A 5,855-nucleotide genomic window follows, 5' to 3' on the forward strand; every position below is an offset into this window, starting at 1 on the left:
CGTCTGTTGCCCAACTCAGACAGGGACAAAGAACTGGGAACTCAGACCAAGAGGAGAACTGCGGTGTGTCCCATCTTTGTTTGAGTGAGTGCTCAGATAGTTGCGTTTGACTCTTCACAACCCCATGGACTGCAGCCAATGAGGCTCCTCTGTCCATGGGGCTTTCCTGTCAGTACTGCTACATGTGGGTTGCCATTTCCTCCTCCAGTGGATCTTCCAGACCCAGGGGTCGAACTTGCATCTCTTTCATCTCCTGCATTGGCAGGCAGATTCTTTACTGTTGAGCAACTGAGGAAGCTGTTTATTTTATATTAAATATCAGTATGTATAGAGTTCATAACAGAAGGGAGGGAACACTGTGTGTGCAGGCTGGTAAGCAAGACTCCCTTCAATAGCTTTTATTACTCAACTAATAATTGATGGTTGGGTAACTCAAGATTTCCTTTTAGCTGTACAAGTTTAAACAACAGCAATTTCAAAATCAAGATGTTAATTAAATGCAGATTAATGGGGATTTAAAAAGATACAGTAGTAAAATGAAGATAAACAATACCCCCTAAAGAACAGAGAACTTTCAGCTACATCTATCTTTTATTCTACATGGAATAATACCGTATCTTCTTGTGTGCTGTGTGCCTAGTCGCTCAGTTGTGTCCGACTCTTTGCGACACCCTGGATTTTAGCCCACCAGGCTCCTCTGTCCGTGGGGATTCTCCAGGCAAGAATACTGGAGTGGGTTGTCATGCCCTCCTCCAGGGGATCTTCCCAACCCAGAGATCAAACTCAGGTCTCTTGCATTTCAGGCTGATTGTTTACCATCTGAGCCACCAGGGAAGCCCAAGAATACTGGAGTGGGTACCTGGTCCTTCTCCAGGAGACCTTTCCCACCCAGGAATCAACCCAGGGTCTCCTGCATAGGAATACCGTATCTTCTTACATAACTCTAATTCCTCCCAGGTGTATTTCCTCATCTGCCAACATTTAAAGGAAAATACAAGATTCTTTGGTATGGCATATTTTTTTATCCTTTTTTACTTTTTTTAATTAATTAATTTTTATTGAAGCATAATGGCTTTTCAGAATTTTGCTGTTTTCTGTGGGTTAACAGTGTAAAGTTGTTGTTATTGAGCATTTTATAAACATTCATCAAGGTAATTATTTTTCCTGCTATGTTGGAGGGAACAGCTACACAGCACTGCAAAAAACTATGTATCCTCACAATGGTACAATGGAGCAACCATGTCTAGGTGTACAGAGTAGACGGGAGGGGAGACTACGTTCTACTAGATTTCCAAACAGCTTAACAGCAGCAACAGTGAGGTTTGTAGGTATGAGAGTGGTCGTGGTGGCTGTCGTTTAGTCACTCAGCTGCTTCCGACTCTGCGACCCCATGGACTGCAGCCCACCAGGCTCCCCTGTCCATAGCATTTCCCAGGCAAGAATACTGGAATGGGTTGCCATTTCCTTTTCCAGGGGATCTTCCCAACCCAGGGATCAAACCCCCGTCTCTCGCATTGACTGGCAGATTCTTTACCTCTGAACCACTGGGAATACCCAGTAGCAATTGATACTGTGGTAGGGGGGTTTATTTTGTTTTGTTTTAATATTTATCTGTTTTGGCAAGATCTTTTTTTTTTTTTTTGCAAGGTGACAAGTGGACCATTTGATGGCTTTACTGTTACATAGAAGGAAATGTCTTCTGTGTTAATGATCAGCCTCCCAAAGGAAATTCAGAAAGAAAATCCATGCTGCCAAACATGCTTTTCTTTTCCATGTATAATCCATAACTGAAGGACGCTGGATGATCTTTGGCTGGCTATTCTTCTCAATATGGTGGCCCTTTTCAAACTGAAGGCAGTGTTCATGAGCAGATGACATAGGCAGCCTAGAGAGAGAAGCTGAAGGAGGAGAGCTGGTGGCAGTTGGGAAGAAAAGGATTAGGGAGAAGTCTAATGAGGGCAGCAGGTTGCCTAATACTCTAAAACCCAAACACCATCCTTGTTCTTGCAGCAGTTTGATGGGCCCTTGTGTTTATGCTGACAGCTTCTCTCTGTCACTGCCTTCTTACTACCAACCGCCTGACCCTCCATCTCATATCTCCTACTTACTCATAGTTTCTGCTTACTCATAGCTTCCATGTGCCATACTCTGAGTCTTTTGGATTCTGTTACTACCACCAACTCTTTGGTTCCTTCTTCAGACCTACAGTTCAAATTTCCTAGGAAGAGAATCGGCTTCACCAAACATTGTCCCCATTAAAATAGAGTTTTCCTATCAGGAGATTTAATAATCACAGGGCTAAGTCTATGGATTACGGAAATATCTAGGACTTCTACAGTCAGCAAGATCTTTGGGGGAGAAAAGTTCAATACCAGATATGGAAGGAGCCTGCGGACATAGCCACATAGGCTTGTCTGGTACTAAGACACGAAAGAAAGAACTTGAGAAAGTGGGATGGATGGGGAGTCACAACATGGGTTTTGTTTCATTGGTTGTCTGTAGTCTAGTCCCATCCATATGTCCTACAGGCTAAGGGAAGTTTTGGGTCCTAGAGTTTTGGAAATTTGGGCAGCATTTTTCATGTCTCTTACAGTATGTCAGTTCAGTTCAGTTCAGTCACTCAGTCGTGTCCAACTCTCTGTGACCCCATGAATCGCAGCACACCAGGCCTCCCTATCCATCACCAACTCCCAGAGTTCACTCAGACTCACGTCCATTGAGTCAGTGATGCCATCCAGCCATCTCATCCTCTGTCGTCCCCTTCTCCTCTTGCCCCCAATCCCTCCCAGCGTCAGAGTCTTTTCCAATGAGTCAACTCTTTGCATGAGGTGGCCAAAGTACTGGAGTTTCAGCTTTAGCATCATTCCTTACAAGGAAATCCCAGGGCTGATCTCCTTTAGAATGGACTGGTTGGATCTCCTTGCAGTCCAAGGGACTCTCAGGAGTCTTCTCCAACACCACAGTTCAAAAGCATCAATTCTTCAGCACTCAGCTTTCTTCACAGTCCAACTCTCACATCCATACATGACTACAGGAAAAACCATAGCCTTGACTAGACGGACCTTTGTAGGCAAAGTAATGTCTCTGCCTTTCAATATGCTATGTAGATTGGTCATAAATTTTCTTCCAAGGAGTAAGTGTCTTTTAATTTCATGGCTGCAGTCACCATCTACAGTGATTTGGGAGCCCAGAAAAATAAAGTCTGACACTGTTTCCACTGTTTTCCCATCTATTTCCCATGAAGTGATGGGACCAGATGCCATGATCTTCGTTTTCTGAATGTTGAGTTTTAAGCCAACTTTTTCACTCTCCTCTTTCACCTTCATCAAGAGGCTTTTTAGTTCCTCTTCACTTTCCGCCATAAGGGTGGTGTCATCTGCATATATGGGGTTATTGATATTTCTCCCGGCAACCTCGATTTCAGCTTGTGCTTTTTCCAGCCCAGCGTTTCTCATGATGTACTCTGAATAGAAGTTAAATAAGCAGGGTGACAATATACAGCCTTGATAATGACCAATGTACTTGTTTCCAAACACCAGATTGCTCACTCCATGAAGCCCAGTATTGGTCTTATTTATCTTTGTGCCCTTAGTGCCTGACATGGATGATGAGCAACACGGATGATGAGTTAAGTCCAACTCTTGGCGGCCCCTTGGACTATAGCCTGCCAGGCTTCTCTGTCCATGGATCATCTTGGTGAGAATACTGGAGTGGGTTACCATTTCCTCCTCCAGGGGATCTTCCTGACCCAAGGATCAAACCCTAGTCTCCTGCAGCTCCTGTGTTGGTAGGTGGATTCTTTACCACTGAGCCACCTGGGAAGCCCTGCCTGACACAGAGTAAATGCTTAATAACTATTGATTTGAATGAATGGTTGTGGCTTGGAATCTGAATATTAAGAATGTTTCTGAATAACTTGAAAGATCATAGTATCATGGCATTTTTTTCCTATTTTGTACTTGAAAAATATTAGCAGGAAAGACATTACATCTTTTGAGATCCTTCAATACATATTGATAATGTACATAATCTGAATTTTTTAAAAATGCCTTAATATACATTTCTTTACATATTTTGCTTTTTTCCATTTAACATTCTTTTGTACACAGATTTCCAAATATTGATGTAGCCACATAGTAGATATTTTTATGAACTTCCATGGTCTTAAATAATTGTCTACTTAACCATGTCTCAATTATTGGATGTTGAGAGATGTTATGGTGTCCAACAGAATAAAGACTTGTGTACATGTATAAGTTAATTTTCACCTCACCATAGAGGTATTTAGTTTATATTTAAAATACTCCAACCAAGAATCTGTACTCCTGAGACAGATACACAAGCATTCCAAATAACTTATTGAAATCTACCCAACGGTTTGCTAATTAGCTGAGGGACATAATGTATAACTTTTGTTGGTGAAATGAGTGGTGGTCAAGATTCAAAGACTGGGCTTCCTTGGTGGCTCAGATGGTAAAGAATTCACCTGCCATGTGGGATATCTGCGTTCAATCCCTGGGTCAGGAAGATCCCCTGGAGAAGAAAATGAACCCCACTCCAGTATTCTTGCCTGGAGAATTCCATGGACAGAGGAGCCTGGCAGGTTACAGTCCATGGGGTCGCCAAGAGTAGGATACAACTTAGCGACTAACACTTTCACTGCACTTTATTGATGAGATGAGTGGTGTTCAATTCATGAATAGGGTGTCAGAATCCAAGAAGCCCAACAAGTTATTACTCTTGGTGGAGCATCTGAGGTCTAGAGCTTTGCTTTATCCAGCAGCTGTCACTTCAGAAAAGATTCCTGATAACTACAAGGTGAATTTCTGCCCAGTCCACTAAGAGTGAACCACCAACTTCAGATACAAGTCAGAGTGCCTGAAGCCAGAGACTGAGATCTGCTCTTAGTGTTGGTTACAAGATAACTTTGTGTTTGTTTGCTTACAAATGATTAGGCAGAATTTGTTTGAAGATTTGCTTTCACTGTAGCTTATAACTTGGAAGCAAGTTTGTGGAACAGAGACACCCTCCACCTATTTAATCACCAGAGTATTTATTTGTACCTGACAGCTGCTGAATGATCAATGCAAAGAAATAGAGGAAAACAATCAAATGAGAAAGACTAGAGATCTCTTCAAGAAAATTAGAGATACCAAGGGAACATTTCATGCAAAGATGGGCTCGATAAAGGACAGAAATGGTATGGACCTAACAGAAGCAGAAGATATTGAGAAGAGGTGGCGAGAATACACAGAAGAACTGTACAAAAAAGAGCTTCACGACCCAAATAATCACGATGGTGTGATCACTGACCTAGAGCCAGACATCCTGGAATGTGAAGTCAAGTGGGCCTTAGAAAGCATCACTATGAACAAAGCTAGTAGAGGTGATGGCATTCCAGTTGAGCTCTTTCAAATCCTGAAAGATGATGCTGTGAAAGTGCTGCACTCAATATGCCAGCAAATTTGGAAAACTCAGCAGTGGCCACAGGACTGGAAAAGGTCAGTTTTCAATCCAGTCCCAAAGAAAGGCAATGCCAAAGAATGCTCAAACTACCACACAATTGCACTCATCTCACATGCTTGTAAAGTAATGCTCAAAATTCTCCAAGCCAGGCTTCAGCAATACGTGAACCGTGAACTTCCAGACGTTCAAGCTGGTTTTAGAAAAGGCAGAGGAACCAGAGACCAAATTGCCAACATCCGCTGGATCATCAAAAAAGCACGAGAGTTCCAGAAAAAACATCTATTTCTGCTTTATTGACTATGCCAAAGCTTTTGACTGTGTGGATCACAATCAACTGTGGAAAATTCTGAAAGACATGGGAATACCAGACCACCTGACCTGCCTCTTGA

This window comes from Bison bison, unplaced genomic scaffold (assembly GCF_000754665.1).
Source record: "Bison bison bison isolate TAMUID 2011002044 unplaced genomic scaffold, Bison_UMD1.0 scf7180017864252, whole genome shotgun sequence".
Taxonomy (NCBI): Eukaryota; Metazoa; Chordata; class Mammalia; order Artiodactyla; family Bovidae; genus Bison; species Bison bison.